Source organism: Patagioenas fasciata, chromosome 10 (genome assembly GCF_037038585.1).
Source record: "Patagioenas fasciata isolate bPatFas1 chromosome 10, bPatFas1.hap1, whole genome shotgun sequence".
Lineage (NCBI taxonomy): Eukaryota > Metazoa > Chordata > Aves > Columbiformes > Columbidae > Patagioenas > Patagioenas fasciata.
Genome location: NC_092529.1, coordinates 88,681 through 110,141, shown reverse-complemented (window position 1 = coordinate 110,141; position 21,461 = coordinate 88,681). Strand labels below are relative to the sequence as shown.

The 21,461-nt window shown below is 50.8% G+C and overlaps 1 long non-coding RNA gene across 3 annotated transcripts; it reads left to right on the top strand.

Annotated features, from left to right (window-relative positions):
- The first annotated feature begins 6 nt into the window (after positions 1-6).
- On the top strand, positions 7-12,685 carry LOC136106011 (uncharacterized). Of its 3 annotated transcripts, XR_011740635.1 has the most exons (9): positions 20-259; positions 1,032-1,146; positions 4,517-4,649; positions 5,979-6,100; positions 7,808-7,875; positions 9,296-10,080; positions 10,250-10,403; positions 11,407-11,772; positions 12,108-12,685. It is a non-coding gene; the product is annotated as an uncharacterized lncRNA (long non-coding RNA). The 3 variants fall into 3 exon arrangements; XR_011740634.1 differs by having other exon boundaries at positions 7-259; positions 4,517-6,100; XR_010652067.2 differs by lacking the exon at positions 7,808-7,875 and having other exon boundaries at positions 8-259; positions 4,517-6,100.
- The last annotated feature ends 8,776 nt before the right edge of the window (positions 12,686-21,461 follow it).

Below are 21,461 nucleotides of genomic sequence, written 5' to 3'. Positions count from 1 at the left end.
GCTGTTTCTCATTGGTCGGATCTGCCGCTAGCCTGGTTGGCGGGGGCGGGAGCTTAGCGCTGGTTGGCTGCCGGGCGCTGTGGTGGTTAGAGAGCATGCTGTGGGGCATTGGTCAATCGGCGCGGGGGGGGCGCGGCCGAGAGCGGCCGCTGGTGGCACGAGAGCGGGCAATCGAGAGGAAAGAGGTTAAATGGTTCCTGGAGGCTCGGTGTTGGAAACGGGCGGTGATGAAACCAGACCTGCTGAGCAAAGCCTACCTGTGAGTTACAGCGTGCTTTAAAGGGGAGCAGTGGGACTGGCACCTCAGGGCTGTACTTGTAGCTTTGTCTGAGAGAAACTGAGGCAGTGCGGTGATGTAAGGGTGAGTTTGGACAGGCCACGGCAGTTAAATAAACCATAGCTTTTTGAGACAGATTTTTGTGGCTCACAGATTTGCCAAGCATCTAGTAAAAATTCTCTTCAAGCCTTTCTTTTCTTGGTTATTCCTATTTTAAGTGAGCTATGTAATTTTATTTTAATCACTGCCTGGACAGGGAGACATTCTACAGGAGTACTTGTATTGGTTTACCAGAGGTCTTGGTTGCCTCAGAAGTTACTGCCCTTCTCAGCTTTGCTTCTGGGGTTTCGCAGGGCAGTAAAGCACCTGTGCTGGGGCAGGCTAAGTTTCCTTTGTGCTAAAACAGACAAGTGTTCACACCAGTTTCTGTGAGTCAACTTATAAAGTGTTTCATAAATTAGTGTTAAATTTCCTTTGCAAAACATGTCTGTGTCCTTTGTGCACTTTTTTTCCTTCCACCCGTCCAAAAGACATGTCACTTGTTAACATCCCAGCACTGAGCATGGCGCAGCGTGGCCTAAAGCCGTAACATAGTACAAATGTTGAAGAACAATAGCTGTATGTGCTCTTTTTAAAAATCTGGCTATTTAAGGATTAATCCTATTGTTGATATTGCCTTGTCATGAATTCTAGAGACCATGGTTATCTTTCTCTTCCCTCTTTACTGGTAAAATTATGCTTTGGTTACTAATAGGTCACAATTAGGTGTTGATTCAGGAGGCTATTGACCCTGCTGGAGGAAAGCTGTAAATAAAATGAAACTGATGATTTCTGAAGTACTGCGATACTGACTGCATCTCCAGTTTCCAGTAAGTTGTTCTGAGTAGCATTTGGGAAATGTGTAACAGGAAGGCCTAATTGCAGGAATTGAAAACTGACTAAAGGAGGTTAATACAATTTTTAATAGCCAAAAGAAAATGAGGCATCTTTTTTAGTAGAAATTAAATCATTTTTTAGCTTTTATGTAATACAAAATAAGAGAAATCAGTCTTTATTGTCTGAAAGATCATTTTGAAAAAGGTTTTTAAGAAGCACTCTTGACCTTGCTCAGCTGTGCTTATAATACGGATAAATCTGTATTCAATCACTGAGTCAGCTGTGTGAACACAGGAGGTCAGTGATGAGACGTGGCTGTTGCTTCCCATGACACAGACGCTGCACGAGCCAAGCGCAGGTTTTTTGTGCAGATGTTCCGTGTTCCCCCTGAACAGCACCGGACAGAAAACGAAGCACGTCCTTGCAGAGCATCAGCCAGAACGGTGTCTGGCAGCCCCTTCTGCGGGCGGTTCTCACCTCGGCCCGTGCTTTTCTGCTGGCCTGTGAATGCAAGGAGCAGCAATGTAGTGAAGAACTGATTCCTGTGAAGTTTTCCCAGGGTCCTGTCTTAAGGATTAAAAGAATGCCCTGCTCTTATCTATCACCTTCAATCACATGTCTTACCAGGTGCACCAAAATGAAATGCAGATGAAAGCGCTTATTCTTAAAAGCATAAATAGACAATAAAGCAATAAATGCTTATAACAAGATAGTTTTATTGAAGGACAAGCAATAGTTGGTGTGTTGATGGTAAGGCTTCATCAGGAAGGCATTTTCTCCCTCAGCGTAGGTTCAGTCTGTGAGCGCCTTGTGCCCCGTGTTGCAGCCCCCGGAGCCTCAGGAGCTGGTGAACAGGGGAGGCTCCGTCACAGAGCGCCCGGGAGAGCTACTGGTGTTCTTCAGGTTCATGTTCCTTACAACCCCCTCTTTCCCCCTCAGGATCTATAGAGAATTTCCCCTCTGAAGTCTTCTGGGAGCTGGAGACAGATACAATCTTTGCCTTGAAAATCACTCCAATGTTTTTAACCAGGAGATAGTTGTGATTAACTGAACTGAAGTTTCTCTTCCTTCAGTGTACCCATGTGTGTTCGTAACTAGTTTGTAAACAAAAATTGCTGGAGGCTATGCAAGCTCTCTTCCTCCTCTGGTGACTATTAACATGTTTCAGAGAGAGATTTTGTTCAGCAGACCTTGTGTTGTGTATTGATCTGTATGTTAACACATGCGCTACAAATATCAAACCAAGATAAACACGTGTAGCTCACTACTGGATCTGGGTTAGACCAGACACAGCAGTAACCGCTGTGCGCCTCAGGCAGTGGAACCTCAGCTTTTTTCTACGAAGCGTATTGTAACCGTTCCATTATAAGTTGCATTTGTCTGCTGTACCTGAGTAGGGTATTTCTGCCAGTGTGTTGGAGGCTTCTGCTTGCCTGTGTTCGTGCTGGTGTGCCAGCATCATAGGGACTTATAACTTTGTCACCTCTCCGTGTCTTCTCGCGGGCTGACTTAACTGCTTACTCCATGACTTGTCTAATGCCAGTTAAAGCAATCAGGTACAGGCTCGGTCAGGATTGTAGTAAATGCAGAAAAATTTCTTTAATGACACATCAGAAAGCTGAATGTTTGTTGCTCCCAGCTTTCATTGCAGAGATCTGTAACATGAAGGAAAGATCAGGTGTGTGACTAAAGCTGGCTGGATGTCTTCGTACATGAAGGACCGTGCACACCAAACTTGTAACTGCACTGTTTTCAGTCGCAACTGGCCGCAAGATAGCAGAGCATGTTATTTGTGCAACAGACTGTTAATTCAAGAGCTAACTCTGTTGCTTTTATTAAATGCTGGATTGGCCTATTCAGTGTGTTCCACTCTCCATACAAGTTTTCATTGCAGAACGTCCCCAGCTGTCTGGTCCCGCCAGAGGTGTGTGTGGGGAGGTGACTCAGATTCAGGTCCCCTTAGTTAGAAAAGAGTATATGAGGTACTCAAGGACTGTAAACAAAAAAAACCCAACACCTTTTATTTTGCAGCTTGGCCCAATTAGCGGGAAGATTTATGCTGCTTAAGCCAAATTGGTGAACAGTTTAACAGCCAAAGGGTTTACACAAAGGAGTTTTATGGCTCTAAGCCTTAGGTTATACTGCTCTAGAGGGACAGGCGAAGAAATAGGGATATAGGAAAGGAAAAGAGAAGGAAAGAAAGAGAACGAAAGGCAGGAAGGCACATCCCCCCGGGGCCTTTGTCTGCGGCGCCTGGGCTGATGCTGGGATGTAAATCGCGATTCACCTTCTCCTGAGTGCCCCATCTGCTGCTGGACATGGTGTCCATACGGGATTGTTTTCAGTCTGAATGACCCATCGCTGCGGAATGAGCTGTTGTTGCCATAATGTCTGAGACATAATTCTGTTGAGTCTCTGTCACAGGAGGCTGATGGTGCTTGTCTGAAAAGCCCCCAGTTTTGGTCACTACAAGTGTTCATGGTTTGTTCAACATGAACGTTCTCTCATCCTAAGGAGGACTGTCAACTGACGATCTTGGTGAGATGTGTTACTTGAAAAATCGTGTCATCGGTGAAATCAAGTACTTCCTCTTATGAAATCTGTGTATATAAGCAAATTAAAGGTATCTGGACAAAACAAAACAATATCCTTAAGAGACCCTCCTGTCTCAGTCATTCTGGCTGCGGTCTGAGTGGCTGGAACATGAGGGTGGGCAGGATCAGGGCATTGAGCAGCAAGGAACACCACAAGTCACTCATCCTTTCTTCTCAGGGCAGCACCGCACTGTGATCATCTGCAGTGCTCAAAATCCTGTGGTTTGACAGCACAAATTCTTCTATAATGCAACAGTTCCTCACATCTGGTATCTTCTCAGCCAGGAACAAGATGGGTTTAGGGAGGGGATTGCAGATGTAAAGCGTTACCCGCAGTGTGTGGAAAGAAGATGCTCAGAGCCATGAACTGGTTGAGAACTGGGGGTCCCCGGTCTGCAGTTGGTGTTTTGTCTGCTCATCAGACAGCGGCACTAAGTGCTCGAGCAAACTTTCCTTTCCGCAGTCAGGCCCACCTGGGAGTTGGTTGAATGCATGAGCTGTCTTTAAAGAACACGTGAATTTATCTGATTCTCCACTGGATTTTTTTTCCCTGATAGCTTTATGCCACCAGATTTGTTGCATTAGTATGTTACTTACATAATTCCGTGAAGACCCACCTCTAAAGCCTCTTGTCGTGTTACTTACCTGACACATTCAATGCCTATACATCTCAGTAACAGTGTGCATCTTTGTACAGCACAAACATGTGCGTGTGTGTATGCACATAAAGGTATGTAATTTGGGTCAAATCTTTATTTGCTGTATGTAGGTATGATAACACAACTTGCAGAAAAACACAACCTACCAATGAAAACAAGTTTCAGCTCTGCCTGTGGATGTTTTACCCGGATGAGTGTTGATTGTTCACTGTTACCCACTGGCGTCCTTCAGAACTCACAAAGGTATCGGGTGGTTTTTCATAACATGTTTGTATACTTAATGTATAATACATTAATAAAGTGCACATTATACAGTAATTTAAGCAACAAAATAATTTCAGTGAAGATTCCTGGAAGTAAATGAAGGTATAACTGGTATATCTTATAGCTGCCCAATTTGTAGTTAATATGGTAAGAAATGTGCGATTACATGCAATCATGTTGTGTGTAGATGTGCAGTTGTATACCTTGCTGATAACTGCATCCTATTGTGGGTATTTTCATAAGAACTGATACAGGAAAATGAAACCAGGTGGTGTTTCTTCCACTCCCTTCTCCCCTATTGTTGCCCGTTTGCTTTTTAGAAACTGTTTCTGATAATACAGCAAGTTCTTTTTGTTGGTTTGAATTCCCTGTAGATCACTGAAATGAAACACTCAGAGCTTCATTTCAGCAGGTTTAATAAAAATGAATGGAAGGTGTCAGGAGACACTGAGGGAAATGTATCACATGAACTACTTGTGAGACCATTTAAAACTATTTATTATGTGCTAACTACACTTATTTTGTCCAATTAACAGATAATTGCAAGCTTTCTTAAAGCTATCTTTCTGTTGAGTTGTGGCTCCTTACAGAAATAATCCAAAGCACACTGATCCAGTGTCCTTTTTGAGTCAAAAAACCCTCACAAAGTGTATTTTATTAAACATGACTACAAACATATAGGCATTTATTAATAAGGGTGACCTTCATATTTACTGATTTTTATGGGTGAATTATCTACACAAAGTGACACAATGCATTAATTCTGTAATGCAGAATTGTTACTTTTAGTCCGTTCCTTGCATTTCCAGCAGAACTGTCTGTTCTGTGTTGTCCTTGCTGCGGGTCGGTTGCTCTACTGTCTGGTTCAGGAGAATCATTGAGTGTAATGTCGCATGTCAATTTTATGGACATTCTTTCTAGAAACTCGGTGGGAACTCTGTGGGGTTTCTATTGATGTGAGGGCCTAGGGGAATTAGAGTTGCATTTGACGTATTGATAAAGCACACTTGATTCCATAGCTGTATTTTTAGTTCATTCTCTTGTGATGCTTTCTTATGAGCTGTTGGCATTTGAGCTGTGTGTCCTGTGTCTGATAGCAGAATTTGACCTGAGATGACAGTATAAGCTTGGAATTTGCTTCAAATAAATACATACATTTGCCTGTATCTGGCAGAGATGATTGCATTTTATGAGTAACCTCCTATCCTGATGTATGGAGTATGAACTTTATGAGCTTGCTTTGTTTCTCCAAGTTGTGTAAAGTGACAGTATGTGCTGTGCAACAGTTAAATCAGTGTCTCATTTCAGAATAGTGTGTAAACTACTGAACAAGACCCGTGAGCGTGTTCATTGTCTGTACAAACTCTGACACCGTGTCGGTGCTGGATTTGCTGCTCTCATTGCCCACGCCTGCACGCTGTCTGATGATGGTGAGTTTCTCCATTGATGACATGATCATGGCCAGATAAAGACCCTCCTGGTGGAGAATATCCAGGCTGTTTGGTCTGGTTCCCCAACTGCTAAGCCCACGCGACTTCTTTTTTTGGTCTCCGTAGGCTTTTGGTGAGTGTCTCTGGTCTGTCATTGCTGGTTTTATGTTGATCTTCTTTCTGTGTCCATTCACTGGAATTACATCCTGCCATTCAGCTTCTGCAAGTCTGCACAACCAGTCTGTTCAAGACAGCCAGTTTAAGCGTATTCTAATCAAAAGAAAGAAGTCTTTGAACACTCTGAGTTTACAGCTCTGTTCCGAAAGGGCACAAGTTAGTACAGGTGGATCAACGTTACGTAAATGCCATAGAACAAAATGTGGCTACTGTTGTTTATCTGCTATAATTTCTGTAGCATTTTTAGACAATTTTAGAAGTAGACTCTTGTAAGGAATCCAGGATCTTGTGCTTACCTGCATATTGCTCGTTCTGCACGTTTTCTTCGATTTATGCTGGCCTGAGGTATTTATCTGCAGTGCAATACAGTGTAGATACTAAATCAGGTCTGGAAGCCGTCTCAGGAGATGTATTAGCTCATAATTACATCAAAAATAGAAGGAATGCTACTTCCTTGTTTCCTGTGCTTATATAATAAGGCACATATGTGATAGTAACAGAGTTCGTGACCCCCATACTTCATATGCTTATAGCAGTGTACAAATAAATTATTAAAATTAAGCTGGCTTTCAGGTCTTCTGTTTTAATTACTTTTCCAATTTGACTCTTTGTGTTTTTCTTTATCACTGGAGTCCAACCCCACTCACTGTCCCGCGACTGGGGACTCCAGACAAGGGGACACAGACGTGGGGGTGGCTGCACAGTGGACCTCAGCGGACTTGAGAACCACTCAGCTGGTGTGAGGATCAGACACGTACAAACCAACTTTGCTTTTTAAATGATGAGGATGATGTGCTTTGTTTTGGAAGACATCAGATTTTGAATGTTTAAGGAAGCTGTAACTACCTCGATGTTTCCTTCTTGCCGCAGTCAGATTTCCGGTTCTGTCTGTCGAGCTGTGTTCCTCTCCCGCACCAAGTGGTGATCGTGGGGCTCAGGGTGAGGGGGGCAGGGAGGGTGGGGGTGTCCGTGGACTTGAATAAGTTTTGTTTGGGGTTTTTTAAACACCGCTGTTGACACATTGTATAAAAACTGATTGCTGCAGTGCTAATGAATGAACAGGAGGATAAGCAACAGATTTGAGAACCTGTTTGGGTTGTGGTTTATTGAAAAATTATTATTTAACTCAAAAAGCAGTAAGATCTTGCAGTAGTCTTCTAATACTTAGTGATAGCTTTTTAATGTACTGATTTGGAACTTTGAGATCATATTTGATATTAAGTGGCTGTTCCATTGTGGAATATTGCAGGAGTAAACTCTTGCATTTCAGCATTCCTGGCAGATCTGCAGCTTGATAAAGACCTCAGGCTGTTTAGTTTAATCAGACTTTTGTAGATCCCACCTTCAGTGTTCAAAGCACTGGCTGTCAATGTGTTTTCTGGTGGTGTCACTTCTTTCTGAACAAAGACGACAGAGGTACACAGCTCTACTGGTATTGTCTGTTTTATTTAAACATGGAACTTTAACTTGAAAGCTTAGAAAGCTGTGGTCTGTGGTATATCTTTGTAATGTTTGTAAATTTTTATGCAGATATTCTTATGCCAACCAGCACGAAACTTTTGTGAGTGTGAACTGCTGTGCAGTTAGAAAGAAGAAAGGTGTGTGAGCTAAACCAGCAGGAAGGCTGCAGCCGTGTAACCCGGGGGGTGCAAACGGCACGAAACGGGCTGCAGCGGCGGAGCCCTCGGTCCCGGGCTGTCCCGGGCAGGCGGCAGAGCCCTCGGTCCCGGGCCGTCCCGGGCAGGCGCAGCCTGAGAGCTCCCGGCCCCGCGCTGCGGGCGGACAGCGCCGCTCTGCGGCCGCCGGTGGCTCCGGGACGGGAGGCGAGGGGCGGGGGGGGCCAGTGCCGGGCGCGGAGGCCGGGGGGGGAGGGGCGCAGCCCGGTGGCGGACGCGGACGGGATTGGCTCCTGCGCGGGATGGGCGGGGACACGCTGCGTAAGTGCGCGGGCCGCGGAGCGCGTGCCGGCGGTGCGGCGGCTGGAGCAGCGCGCGAGGAACGGCGGGGCCGGCGGTGAGCGAGGGGCGGGCGGACAGCGGGGAGGCTGGACGGGGCCGGCCCGGGACCGGCTGAGGGGGGAGGCTGGAGGGTGACAGACGGGCTGGTTTCGGAAGGAGGAAGGCGAGGGGGAAACACGCGGGCGGCTGCGAGGGAAGGGAGCCCCGGGCTGAGCGCTGCGTGGGGCTCGGGCGGGGCCGTGGGGCGGAGGGGGGAGCCCCCGTAGTGACACAGGACAGAGGGAGGAAAGCGAGCGGGAGGGGGCAGCGGCGGGTCGGGAGCGCCAAGGGGGGGCGCGAGGGGCGGGGGGGGCCGGGAACGGAGGGAGCGGCGGAGGAGCCTGAGGGCGGGACGGCGCGGGAGGAGCTTGGGCGGGAAAAGCTGAGGTACCTCGGGGAGGGGATGATATCGGGGGAGGCTTTGACAGGAAAGGCTGAGGTACCTCGGGAAGGGGATGATATCGGGGGAGGCTTTGACAGGAAAGGCTGAGGTACCTCAGGGAGGGCATGATATCGGGGGAGGCTTTGACAGGAAAGGCTGAGGTACCTCAGGGAGGGGATGACATCGGGGGAGGCTTTGACAGGAAAGGCTGAGGTACCTCAGGGAGGGGATGACATCGGGGGAGGCTTTGGCGGGCAAGGGTGAGGGACTTAAAGGAGAGGACGGAAGGGAGAGAGGTTTTGGTGGTAAAGGCTGAGATACCTCAGGGAGGAGATGGCATCGCGGAGGCTGCAGTGGGAAATGCTGAGGTAGCTCTGGGACGGGATGGCACTAAGGTGTGGTTTCAAAGGGAAATGCTGAGGTACTTTGAGGAAAGGATGCTGGTCTAGGAACTATGAACACATCAGATCGGCTAAGAGAATGTTGATGACAGAAATTTCTGCAGTAAAGTATTCCAGCAAAGACAGGGAGAAGAGCAAAACTTAGATCAGGCCTCCTAGGATTCCTGCAGGTTAGAGGACAGGGATGATGAGGTTGTTAGTTCGGTCCTAACTTTTTCTTTCTCTCCCTCTCTTGCAGCACCAGACTGAATGGAGAAGCAAGTGGACGGGAAATTCCTGCGCCACGACACAGACCACATTTATTACTCTCGCCCTCTGAGACCCGGAGAACCTAACTGTTCCCATCATGCCTTGAAGCAGCCTCTGCTCATGCGCTTCTCTCAGGGAGAAGGCAGAATGGGAGTGACTCGCCACATTAAACAACAGGGTGTACACTCTGCAGCTTTCAAGCCCAGCTCTGCGTTAGCTCACCCCTGCAATTTTGCGCCGCCCACGCAAATTTGAGTTGTCGCTGGTTGTTGGAGCGTTTGGCTTTGGTGAGGACACCATGTGTTTGTCAGCAGTTGGTGTAGGGTGGAATCCTGAGGAGAAAGTGGTATTTCCGTGCCAGAACTCGTTGGTGTTTGCATGGTATTGTGGCAGTTGTTCCCGCAGGTGATCAGTGCTGGAGTATTATTGCAGGATGAGGGGATTTTGAAGGCTTGTCTATGAGATGCACTAGAGGCAGCAGTTACAAGCAAAAGGCTGAGATGTGGAGAGTTTGTCGGTGGGTTTTGGACAGCTGTCAGTTGAAGAGTTGGGTGTTTGCAGGTGAGGTGTAGGGCAGAGGGTGAAGCTGACTTTGCCTGGGCGGTGCAACTGGATGGGTGTGCAGAGCTGAGGAGAGCGGGCTTCTGCGGGTGACCCTAAAGCTGGAGAACCAGCCGGCGGCAGCTCCAGACACTTCCGCTGCTGGGCAGGGCCGTGCAGGGCCAGTGCCCTGGGGCACAGCGAGCGTGACCCTCCGCAAGCACCAAACAGCAGGTGAGGACCGTGGGGATTTGTACTGAGCTATGATATCTCTAAGGCCTGTGCGAGTGGCCGGGGCCAGAGCAAGGTGGGCTCGCTGTGGGGTGTGGGGAGGTGTCATCCCCCCTCTGACTGTAGTGCCTTTGGGCTGGTGTAGTTCAGTCCTCCCTGTGTTTCTCTTCAGGTGGAGCAGCGTGCAAAGGAAAAGGAAGGAGGCGAACCTGTGAGGAAGAGTGATCGAGAAGGAGGGTTGGAGTGCACCTGTGAGTCAAGAGGGATCCAGAAAGAAGACACGGGTGGTGGAACCACAGGTCAGGAGAGCTCAAGGAAGGAGAAAGGTGATTGTGGCAGTATGGGTTTTTCTAGCTCACGTGCTAATGAAAACAGTTTGGATAATAAAAGAAATATATTCAAAACCAATAATCAAAGGCAGGGAATGTTTATATGCTATGTATTGGATAGACCTGAAGGTATATTTGTTCCTACAACAAAGGTGAAGTTACAATGGTAATTAACTGAAGGTGTGAATTTCCAGATTGCATTGGCAACATACGCAGGGAACATATCAGTTTATTACCCTCAACATAAACTGTGGGCTGAAATTGGTAATTTACCGTTGTATGGCAAGTGCTGCTGTCAGCAACGACCAGTAAGCGACAAGACTGAATTTACTGACACCTCTGGTCGCTCACGTAAAGTTGTAATTACATGGCTAAACTCAGATACCCAGTGTTGTAAACACAAGGTAGAAAAAGGAGACCAGGGGTCAAACAAGTTCTTGAGCTGACAGCTGTTAGGATCGCTTTTGAATGTTCTGTAATGAGCCTTTGAATGTTGTAACTGACTCATATTGTGCAGCTGGCATACTTAACCGCCTGGAAGCTTCTTTTCTTAAGGAAGAGGATAATCCTCTTTTGATGGCTGAATTGAGAATGCTATGGTTTCTAATAAATCATAGACATCATGGTTTTTATGCAATGCACATCCGCTCTCGCGCTGCCCTTCCAGGACCTCTTGTGGAAGGCAATAGGAGGGCCAATGCACGAGCGGTGCCGCTTACTGTGCCTAAAGCCTTGAAGCAAGCTAAATTATCGGATAAACTCTTTCACCAGAATGCAAAGTGGTTAAAATTACAATTTCAAATTACAACGGATCAGGCCAGGAGCGTTCTTATGTCCTGCCCTGATTGCCAACAGTCGGCACCCATGCCATCCAAAGAGGGCATTAATCCAGGAGGGAATACTGCCAATGAAGTACGGCCAGCTGATGTAACGCGTTGTTCTGAATTGGGTAAATACATACGTGTTTCTGTAGACGCTCATTCCAGATTTCTCGTTGCAGCTGCACGCACTGGTGAAAGAGCACGGGACGTCTGTAAACAGTGGTTGGCGTGTTATGCTGTTTCAGGAGTTCCAGGATACGTAAAACCAGAGGAAAGCGTAACGCATGCTCGATTAGAGGAGCGATCCCCCGAGTGCCCAGCGCGCTGTAATAAAAGTGCCTGCTTTTTAACACTTTCAAAACAGTGTTAGAGAGTCTGTTTGCCGACTTTTCGGTATCATTTTCTGGCAACGAGGATGGGATAATCTGCCTGACCTCCCGTGGACCCCAGGATCTCTGGGACCTTATGCCGGCACCGGGGAATTCACGGAAGGGATCACGGATCCTCGGGCCAGCTCGGGACGTGGGTAAAACCCCATCAATGAGGTAAGGCACTTTCATTGTCTGGTTTGTTTGCACGCTGCCTGCACGAGACGTGGGCGACACCACTGCATTGGGTCTGCGCGTTTTGGTAAATTGGGTAACTTAAAAATAAAAAAAAAAATTAAAGAGGAAAATGAGAAAACAATAAATAAAAGAGAAGAACGAGGGAACAGTAATTTGATAAAGATACCTTTAGTGATTTTGCTGTTTGTGCCTTAGCAATTGTATGATTGTTTGTGTCTTTAGTGATTTGTTGTTGTTGTTACTTGTGTTTTGGGTGATTTTGTAGTCCAATACTTATGGTTCACCAATTGTCTGTTATTGTGATTGTGAAATAGGTAGTGGACAATGGACAGGAGCGATTCGGAAGAAATCCCCCCCGGGCTGTGTTTTGTGATATTGGAAAAGGATCGTTTGACTCCCTGGGGAACAGCAACCAGGGAATATTGTAATTAATGGTGGCCACTGTAAATAATATTAATATGCTGCACAGGTCTGGGTGGGTATACCTGAGATGTGTAGTATAGTAATGCACTACATGTAATATATAATGAGATATGTTTTAAATCATATATTGTCTATTATATAATGCATATTACACAATACAAAATGTTACATATGCATTGTATTTGAAAAAGGATAATCAGGGAAAGAAATTGAAGCCAGTAAAAGGTTTGTTGACGAACAGATATTGGTGTACAATACACAGAGAACATTAGATCAGGATTGTCCCTTGGTGAATCCAGGGTGGCATCCTAATGTCCTTATATCGGGGGGCAGGCTGAATTGGTATGAACAGTGCATTTTATACGGGATTAGACACTCTGTGCCTCATTTGCTACATCCCTTTATCTGTTTCCCAAATTACTATTTAGACTGTATTTACCATTGTAAAAATAAAGCTTTCCCCCTTTAATTTTTGTCATGTATTGTAATTCATAGAGATATTGGAGCCCGTCCTACCTAAACTGTAGAAAAGACAGCAGCCATGTGCATTTTTAAATAAAGATTAAATCAAGTCTGCTAGCTCATTATCTGAAGGCGTTCTACTGTGATCACCTCCCTCCCAAGGTTTTGTGTCTATTGTATCAGGGCCTGACACCCACGGCCACAGTGGATGAATCACCATGGGCACACCACCAGGACCCGCTTGTTCATGTCCAGGGTATCCACTCCAGCAGACACTGTTAGTAAAAGAGCACATCATGAAACTGGAAAACCATCTAATTGTGTCATTATACACATTCACTGCTCTTTTTTCTGCTTTATACCCCTGGTAGCTTTTTAAAATTGAACAGTTTGAAAAGGATTTCTGTTTTGGCCCTGCACACGGAGGCTGATTTTCCTTTTCTAGGGCCTTCCACCCGGTTCACCGCACCCATGTGATCACTGCGCTGCACGTGGGCAAAATCAGCTGTGCCCTGTGTTTCTCCTGTAAAATAGTAAGAACGCTAATACAATCGTGCCAGGAACTACCTTCACTGTGAATATTTGAAGGAACCCACTGCTAATGTATTGTTAATTGGTACTTGTATTATGGATTAGATGCAACAAAAATCCATTCTTTCTTTTATCCTTTGCTGTACAGGAGGTGGTTGAACTTTTCTATAGCAGATTCAATCGCCTGTTGTAAAGCGAGATGGTTGTCTCCTGTGAGGAAGCAGGGTAGATTTACCCATACTCTATAAGCACCATGGATGAGCTATATAGAGTAACAGCTTAAAAACAAACCAACGAACAACAAGAAGCTAACGATCAAAACAACAAAAGGAAAAAAACTCCAAACAAACCAACCCAAAAGCGCAGAGGCTCCTGAACGCCCCCTCTCAGTGCTGTGATGTCCGTTTCCAGGGAGCCCGTGGGGTGTCCCCACAACCGCAGACACAGGTGACCTGGCTGGGTGGTGCCAGCAGAGAACAGTTGGTGTGATCCAGCTCGCTGCGCTGCCCTGGGAAAGCCGGGGACAAAGGGCCGGGCCGGGGCATGGGGAGGTTGGTTCCAGCTCACGGAGGAACTCAAAGTGACTGCAGAAACAGCCCCGAGCCGGGACGGGCCCGGCCGTGTGCTCCTGTCCCCCGCCGCGGGGTCCTGGCTCTGGACATCGTTGCACAGGATCGTTTGAGAACCGTTCCTGAAGGATGCGCAGCGCCCAGAGCAGCAGCGCCTGCCCGGCTGCTGCTCAGCCGAGGGTAAGGGCTGGAACTGACCCTGTAACAGCAGCAGAGCTGCCACAGCTGCGGGCGAGCCGAGTTACTGCTGCAGACAAGACACGGGGCACAGGGAGAGGCAATGTATTTTATTAAGACAGAAGGCATCTTTAGGAAAAAAAAAAAAAACATTTTAGCAATGTCGGGCTATGATCTTTTATCAGTGTGTCTGCCATGTGCGCGGCTCTGGGAAAGCGCGTTCAGGGAGCTCAGGCTGCCCACGGGTCAAGAAAAAGCGCCCGCGCTGCGGGGCCCGGGGGGCGCTGCGTGACCGCGCTCGGTGCTGCCGTCTGGTGGCCACAGCCCGGAACTGCAGCTGGGGAGCGGCGCCCGGTGCCCGTGCCGGGGGTAAGAGGGGGGCGCTGCCGCTGCGACCGAGGTCGTGCCCGTCAGAAAGGGGGGGGCAGCGGTCGGACGAGCCGCCGGGAAAAAAAGAGGCGCCCGGCTCTCCCGGGGCGGCCCTGCTGCGAGGGGAACGGGCGAGGCGGCAGCAGGAGGAGGCGGCGTCTCCTCGGTCCCGGGCACAGGGGAGAGAAACCTGCCGGCCGGAGCTCCTTAGGGCTCTCTCTGTTCACAATGAATTTAAGGGTAGGTGACCACCCGCCCCCCTTGTCAGCGTAAAGCAAAGGAGCGCGGTTTGTTGTTTCCTTTCAAACGCGGCTGCTGGAAGCCGCGCGGGCAAAGGGCGTGGGGGTCCCGGCAGGGCGGAGAGCAGACGGGTGAGGGTGCAGAGCGGGCCAATCAGATGGCGCGGGAAGGCTGGGGGGGGGGGCGGAGCGCTGATAGGCTGCCAACGCACGTCAATTGCCATTCTGTCCGCCAATCAGATTGCCGGAGGGGCGGATGTCGGACGCTCCGTACTGCGCATGAGCAAACTGCGAGTACTGATGGGCCAAGAGAATGGTGATTGACTTGTCTTCGGCAGCCAATCGTGTTGCGGAAAGGGGCGGGTGCTGTTCTCTCCCTACTGCGCCTGCCCTCACTGCGAGCTCTGATAGGCGGAGAAAATGGTGATTGACGTGCCTAGGCAGGCTATCATTTTGCCGGAGGGGCGGGCGTTGCGGGCCTCTGGGCGCCGGACAGAGCATCCAATAGGAGGACAGCGTGGTGGGGTGGAAAGCAGCCAATCAGCGCGGGTCCTGGCGAGCGGGTCCGTGGTGTCTCGGGGTGGGTACCGGGAATTAACGGGAACGGGGGTCGGGGCGGCTGCGGAGCGGTTGCTGCAACCGGCACCCGGGGACCTGGAGGCAGGCGGCTCAGGGCAGCCCTTCGTGAGGTCCCCGGAGGCGGCAGAAAGGCAGAGGGGAAGGAGGCGACAGCCGGGGGCCTCCCGCCGTGGAGGTCTCCGGGGCGCGGCGGGTGTCGGTGCCCGCGGAGCCCGGCGGGACGGTGGGAGAGTGCGAGGGGAACGGAGCGGCGAAAGAGGCGGCAGGTGAGTGCGGCCGCGGCGAGGGTGACCGTGCCGTTGGAACGGGGGGAGTGGGATGGGCCGGCGCGGTGAGGAGGCGTTCGGTTCAGTTTCCCCCCTGCCCTTACGGCCGAACTGGCGAAGCCGGTGGGAGGTGTGTGACCCCGAGGGCAGGTGCGCCGAAGGCTTGCGGTCTGGAGCCGTGTGTCCCTCCGGTACAGCAGTCCCTCCGGGAGCGGCGCAGCCTCCGTTAGTCGGGGGGAGACGTTTCAAACCAGAGCGAAGGCGAGGTGGCAGGCTCGGTGGCGTGGCGGGTCGGGCGCCGCTTCGGCGGGAGCTCGGGGCGAGGCCCGGCGGGGTCTGTGTCCTGTACGCGCGGCTTTCGTTCCGCGGCTCTCTGTGTGCGTTTTTGTTTTGTTGCGTTTGTTTTCTGGGGTTTATTTTGCGGGGTTCCCGCGAAACGCGGCACGACCGCTCGCCCGGGGCTGCCGCGGCGGTCTCAGTGCTGCCGCCCTGTGGCGAAACTCGGGTACTGCAGCGCACGGCCGGGGGAAGAGGCGCCGTTTGACCCGAAGCGGTCAGAAGTGCCAGAAACCAAGGCCAGAACCGGCAGGAGCTGCGGCTTCGCAGTTCTGTCAGCATTGATCTTAGGACTCTGATTTTGATGCTAGTCGTTTTTACTTACATTACGCTACAGTGTTCTGTTTGGTACTGCTAGTGGGTAACAAATAATTGTGCTGTACCACAACACGAGATGATAATATTTCATAGATTTATACTGCCAAAGAGTTTGCAAGTATATTGAAAAGGGGGGAATTCAAGAGAAGCTACCAAGTTAATGTATACTGCGATGAAGTTATAGAAGATGTACCCTTCATTAACCGGTTCATGTGAGGTAAATGCTTTCTGACCGCCTGCACGATGAGGGGGATGTTTTTCACCTTTTAGATCCTTCTGCACGACAAGAGGGAGATGGAAGATTAAGTAACACATTGTTTAGAAGCTGAGAGCTTAGTTTATATTTAACTAATAGATGTGTTGTCAGTGAGAAACTAAACATTTATAACTAACTTCATCAATTATTTCTTAGGCTAGATATATTGTATGTTTAAAATTTAAAACAATTGTAATTAATATGTAGCAGCTGTGTGACTATAAGCAATGCAAGAGCATCCAGTCGTGGGAGCACTTACAGAGGACGACCCCCAGAGCTCCCCAGTGCAGATGAAAGGAACATTGCCTGCTTAACGGTGTAATTGACTCTGCTGTCAAGCTTATTTCTCCGTTTCAGTACGAGCCCATCCCGTGGCCTCACAGGGCTGTGTCCTGTGGCGGTGCTGTGGGGAAGGGGCGAGATGCTTTCCTGCACCGGTGGATGTGTTTGCTTTTATGCTGAGCGTGTCCTAAACGGTGTCAGTTTGTCTTAATGCTGTCTGGCGTTGCTGCAGTTGCTCTGGTTTTTTGAGGATGCCTTGTGTTTTGAGGTGGCCCGTTTCCCTCGACTCCTCCGTTAGCTCAGCTGCTCTCCTGTCCCTTCTTCTGACTAATTCCTCTGCTTTCTCCTGCTCTATTTTTTTCAGAGGCTGAACTCTAATTTGGAATTTCTGTGTTTCTGAGGGGGAGCTGTGAACGCCCGATGCTCAGCAGACCCCCCAGCCCAGGTGGGGAATGGAACCTGGGGAGCAGCGCCCGGGTGGGAGACGCGGCGCCGTCCTCCGTCCCCAGCGTGCGGCAGAGGAGCAGGAGGCGACAGCCGGCCGGGGACAGATGCCGGGTGCGTCCCCAGCTCGCCAGAGCTCCCCCCGAGCCTCCTCCCGCGGCCCCGCTTGCCCCGTGCAGCTGCCCCCAGCTCCGGCAGCTCCTGCGAACCTATCCCATGTTCCTGGGCCGCTCCCAAGCCCCGTCGTGAAGGCGGCAAGCCGGCCCTCGGCACCTCTCCGGTGGCCCCTGCGGAAGGAGCAGGCTGGGGCAGGGGTGAGCTACGGTGCTAACGGCCGCTGCTTCTTCTCTCCCTCTCCCAGAGGCCGCGCTGAGGATGTGGCCGTTCACTCCCAGCCCGGGCGATGCCGTTGGCTGCGCCCGCCTCGGGCTGGCGAGGCTCGTCTGGCAGCGTGGCGGGAGAAGGGACAGGGGAGCACGTCCCGTGCGTGGACGGGGGCTGCTGCTGATGGAGCCAGAGAGGTTGGGGAGAGGTAAAGAGGAAGAAATGCGGGGCTGTGGGCCCAACGTCCGCTTCCTGCGGCAGGCAAGAGAGCGAGCCCCTCTCTCCGGGTGGCGAAGGCTCCCTCTGCGCAGCGTGCGGCGGGCCGGGGGCCAACGTGCGCGGCAGGGTCCGTGCGCGTATCCTGGAGCGGGACGGCTGCCTGGCGAGCGAGCCAGCGAGGCTCCATGTCCCCGAAGCCTCGTCTCGTAGGAGCCCTGACACCCCACCGTGTTCTCCTAGGCTGAGGACGGCCGAGCGCCCCGAGTTACCGGAGAGGAAGGGAGGAGAGGAGGAGACGGGAGCGTCTGAGCTGTTAGAAGCCTCCTGGCAGCCACCGAAAGCGAGAGCCGCTGTGAGTCCCTGGCCCTCGGGGCCTCGTCCCCGGCTTGTGTGTCCTGGTGCCTCCCTGCCCCTCCGTCTCCTTTTTCCCCACGCTTTCTCTGGCCCGTTCTTTTCCCTGCTATTCTTTTCCTCTCTGTGCCTGTACGTGCTGCTCTGTACCCCGACCTTCCTGCCTTTCTCTTTCCTTCTCCCTCCCTTCGCCGTCTCTCTCTCTGTGCCTTTGTCGTGCTCGGCGTTGCCGGCTTTCTTCATTCCGTACGGCACTGTTCCCGTCCTCGTTCACGTTCTGAGCCTTCATGCTGCCCTCTACCCTGTTTTTTTTCTCTTTTTTGTTTTTTTCCTGCCCTCCGTCTCTCCGCGGGGCTCCTCATTCCTCTCTTTTCTTCCTCCAACCCCCTGTGTTCCCCGCGGTCTCTCGCTCTGCCATCGTTTTTGCCTGTTGCCCTCTCTCTTGCTTCCCGTTGATAGCAGGAACAAAAATCTTTTAGAAAGCCCTTGGCATAAGGCAGCAAGACCAGGCCTAACGGAACAGAAACCTAACAGAGAAACACTAGCTCTGTAGGGACTGGAGGTGGGGCAAAGCGGGATGTCCTTGGCTCGCAGGCTGGGAAAACGGGACATTCCACTAAATGGAGAGGGAGCGACTTGAGTAGCAGCACAAAATGACAGCGGGCGTGCTCAAGACATGAGGTCGAGGAGCCGACACCGGGGCAGGGGGCACCGGGCTCCAGGGGCACCGGGGACCGCTGGAGACCCTTGATGGACACTGGCATACCAGAGATGGACTGCAGCGAAGGGTGGGGTTATGGAAAGAACTTCTGTTTAATGCACTAACTAAGCGGTAGAAGCAAATGAATATGCAATAGGTGTATGTAAAGAATACCAAGAAGCGTGAATCACACGTACGCTCAATTACAGGGGCGATCCTCTGAGCGCGCGGTGCGCTGTATTGAAATTGCCCACCGTTTAACACTTTCAGAACAGCGTTAGAGTCTTTTTTGCCGACTCTTTAGTATCTCTCCGTGTCCCGTGGTTCCTCGCCGTGTCCCCATGTCCTGCTCCCTGCCCGTGGTCGCGTTCCTCTCTGTCCCGTTGACCGTGCCGGGTTTTTTTCCTCCGTCTCCGCGCCGCTGCCGCCGCGCCGATTTGTTTCTTTCTGTGCCCTGTTCCTGGTGCTCTTCCGGCCTCTCTTCCTCTGTCCCCCCACTGCTGCTTTGATCTCTGCCTTGTTTTTTCAGAGCCCTGTCCCTTTTTTCTCTTCTCGCTTTTGAAGAGAAGCTGCCAAGTTAACGTATACTGCGATGAAGTTGTAGAAGGTGTACCCGTCATTAACCAGTTGACATGAGGTAAATGCTTTCTGACCGCCTGCACAATGAGGGGATATTTTTCACCTTTTAGATCCTTCTGCACGACAAGAGGGAGATGGAAGATTAAGTAACACGTTGTTTAGAAACTGAGAGCTTAGTTTATATTTGACTAATAATTAACAGATGTATTGTCAGCGAGAAACTAAACAATTATAACTAACATCGTCAAATGAAATAAAGAACGTGGCTCAGCAGTGCTGCTGACTCTGCCGTCCCGTTTCTTTCCCCGTTTCAGCCGGTGAGCCAGCCGGAGGACCCGCTCCGTCCGGCCGCAGGGCCCGTGGAGCCGAGGACTCTCTTGGCGCACCCCGGGGATGTCTCTGGAGAGACTCCTCGTCTCGGTCGGATCGCCGCGGGGACGGACGAGGACCTCTGGTGAGAAGTCTTTCTGTTCTGAAATTTGGGACCGGTCACGTGCTCGCGAACTGTCCGTAAGTCGTGGTACGGAATTTCGGCAGGATAGCGTGGACGGGGTTGCGAGCACCTTAGAGGTATACAGTAGTTGCTGTGGAGTTGTTTGTGCGGCCAGCTTTTGGTGTTGGTTGTTCCCGTGCTCCGTTGTGGTGCAAAGCTGGCTCTGTATGTAGCCGTGAAGTGTACCGTAGTTCGGTTTAATTCTTGGATGTGCCTTGGTTCTGACTATGCACTTGAACACCAAAAACTACAGCAGGAGCTGCTGTGGCTTTAACTTGCGAGGAGTGTGAGCGTTGTGGAGCCATCTGTGTTGCGGAGTGTCCTAATTGCGGTGCTGAGTGTTAGAGAGATTTGAGCTGGGTACCGGAATTGTTTTGTTTTGGAGACGGTGGGATAAACTTGGAGTACAACTTGTGAGGGCGATGTGTCGTGGGTAGGTTTGAGTATTATCTGTGGAGTACTGCTGTAGGTGTTAATAGTTATTTGCTCGTATTTGTTACAAGATGAGCCGTGTCGTTCCGTGTGACGCATAATGGGAGGACAGCGTAGTAGCGGTATTCTGAAAAAGAGCCCGTTAGGGTGTATTTTAGCTCACAGGAAAGAGATTGAGGAACCACCTGGTGATAATGTGAATAGAGCAACCTTGATGAAATCTCGTGAGCAGAGGCCATTGTATAAATTGGACAAGGAAGGAAAGCCTGTGCGCAAAGCGCGGTGGTGCACCCGGGCGCCCCAATGCCGTGCCGCAGCGCGCCTCAGTGCTGCCGCCCTGTGGCGAAACTCGGGTACTGCAGCGCACGGCCGGGGGCAGAGGCGCTGTTCGCCCCGCGGGGCTCGCGGCCAGGTATCTGTGTGTCAGTGTCCGTCCCCATTTGTGTAAAAACGACATCCCTCCCTCGATGGCTCCTTAGAACGTTTAAAGATGTAAATATTTCTACCACTAACATTGTCGATCCGGCTTCTTTCCTCAGTGTAAAGCAAAAGAGCGCGGTTTGTTTTTTCCTTTTAAACGCGGCTGTTGGAAGCCGCGCGGGCAAAGGGCGTGTGGGGGTCCCGGCAGGGTGGCGAGAAGGCGAGAGAGGATGCAGAGCGGGCCAATCAGATCGCTCGGGAGGGCTGGAGGGGCGGAGCGCTGATAGGCGGGGAGAATGGCAATTGATGTGCGCAGGCAGCCAATCAGATTGCAAGAAGGGCGGGCGTTGAGGCCTCAGTACTGCGCATGCCCAAATTGCGCAGTCCTCAGTCAGGTCCGACCCTGAGGCGGGCACCTGGGCGCGGAGCGCGGGAAGGAGCATCCAATAGGAGGACGGCGCGCTGGGGTGAAAAGCAGCCAATCAGAGCGCACCGACTCAATCCCGTTTGAACAGCTGCCTCCCTGGCAAGCGCGTCCGTGGAGTCTCGGGGCGGGCACCCGGAGTTAACGGGGAAACAGGGGTCGAGGCGAGGGAGGGGAGGCTGCGGAGCGCTCATTTTGGCCTCTCCTTCCCCTTGCCCTGCCTCTCCGTCCCTTTTGCCTCTCTCTCCCTCTCTCTGTGTCACCTTGTCTTGCTCCCTGTCCCTATCTGTCTCTGACAAGCTGACCTGCTCCTTGCCCTCCTTTTGTATGGAATCACAGGCTCATTTTTTTGTGTGGTTTTTTTTTTTCTCCCACGTGGAGGTAAAAAAAAAAAAAAAAAGAGGCAAATTCACTGCCTCTGCAGAGAAGCTGGCGACCAGTTTTAGTTAAGAACGCACACCCCGTTGGCGAACGG